This window comes from Otolemur garnettii, unplaced genomic scaffold (assembly GCF_000181295.1).
Source record: "Otolemur garnettii isolate 467f Iridium unplaced genomic scaffold, OtoGar3 scaffold00110, whole genome shotgun sequence".
In the NCBI taxonomy this organism is placed as follows: domain Eukaryota; kingdom Metazoa; phylum Chordata; class Mammalia; order Primates; family Galagidae; genus Otolemur; species Otolemur garnettii.
The window spans coordinates 3128353-3129950 of record NW_003852505.1 but is presented as its reverse complement, the minus strand read 5'-3'; the positions used below and the strand labels follow the sequence as shown (position 1 = coordinate 3129950).

The following is a 1598-nucleotide window of genomic DNA, read 5'->3' as shown; positions in this document are numbered from 1 at the left end:
GAGACTCGCTTGAGCCCAGGAGTTGGAGGTTGCTGTGAGCTGTGATGCCACGGCACTCTACCCAGGGGGATAGCTTGAGGCTCTGTCTCACAAAAAAAAAAGTTTTTTTTCTCTCTCTTTTTTTTCATTGGTACAGAGTCTCACTTTGTCACCCTTGGTAGAGTGCTGTGGCATCATAGCTGACAGTAAGAGTAGCTGGGAGTACAGGTGCCCACCACAACCCATGGCTGTTGTTTTTTGTTTGTTTGTTTAGCAGGCCCAGGCTGGGTTCAAAAAACCCAGCTGCCCCGGAGCATGTGGCTGGTACCCTAACCATTGAGCTATGGGAGCTCGGCCCAAGAGTTTGAGGTTGCCCTGACCTGTGACGGCACGGCAGTCTACCAAAGGTGACAAAGTGAGAGTCTGTCTCAAATTAATTAATCAATTGAAAAAAATAAAAAGAATAATATTTTGTGACAAATGAAAATTTTATGGCATTCAAGGTCGGTGCCTGAAGCACAGTGGTTATGGTGCCAGCCATAGCTCACTTTGTCGCCCTTGGTAGAGTGCTGTGTTATCACAACTCACAGCAACCTCCAGCTCCTGGGCTTAGGCGATTCTCTGAACTCGCCAGTAACACCTAGATCTGGGGGTTCATACTCAGCCTGGGCCAGCTAAACAACAATGACAACTGCAACAAAAAATAGCCAGGCCTTGTGGTGGGCGCCTATAGTCCCAGCTACTTGGGAGGCTGAGGCAAGAGAATCGCTTGAGCCCAGGAGTTTGAAGTTGCTGTGAGCTGTGACACCATAGCACTCTACCAAGGGTGACATAGTGAGACTCCATCTCAAAAGAAAAAAAAGAAAGAAAATTCTATGGCATCCAAATGATAGTATCTATAACTAAAATTTTATTGGCACCCAGCCACACCCATTTGTTTACACATTGTCTAGCTGCTTTCATCCTTTACTGCAGAATAACGTTAAAACATAGTGTATGTAGGCAGTGCCTGTAGGTCAGTCAGCAGGGCTTCGGCCACATACACCAAGGGTGGTGGGTGTGAGCCCAGCCCGGGCTTGCTAAACAACAATGACAACTGCAACCAAAAAATAGCCAGGCATTGTGGAGGGCACCTGTAGTCCCAGCTACTGGGAGGCTGAGGCTAGAGAACCACTTTAAGCCCAAGAGTTTGAGGTTGCTGTGAGCTGCGATGCTACAGCACTCTACCCAGAGTGACAACTTGGGATTCTGTCTCAAAATAAAAAGTACTGTATGTCATCTGCAATGTCTAAAATATTTACTATCATCGCTTCTTGGCCTTTTGGCTAAGATCAGGTGTAGTATGTCTTTTTTTTTTTTTTGTAGAGACAGAGTCTCACTCTATGGCCCTTGGTAGAGTGCCGTGGCGTCACACAGTTCACAGCAACCTTCAACTCCTAAGCCTAGGTGATTCTCTTGCCTCAGCATCTGGAAAAGCTGGGTCTATAGGTGCCGCCACAACTCCTGGCTATTTTTCTACTGCAGTTTGGCTGGAGTTGGATTTGAACCCGCCACCCTCAGTATATAGGGCCGATGCCCTACCCACTGAGCCACAGGTGCTGCCCATATGTCTTCTTCTT

General features: G+C 47.3%; 1 pseudogene; it reads left to right on the top strand.

Annotated features, from left to right (window-relative positions):
- Window positions 1-1284: 1284 nt before the first annotated feature.
- On the top strand, window positions 1285-1418 carry LOC111727540 (annotated as a pseudogene).
- The last annotated feature ends 180 nt before the right edge of the window (window positions 1419-1598 follow it).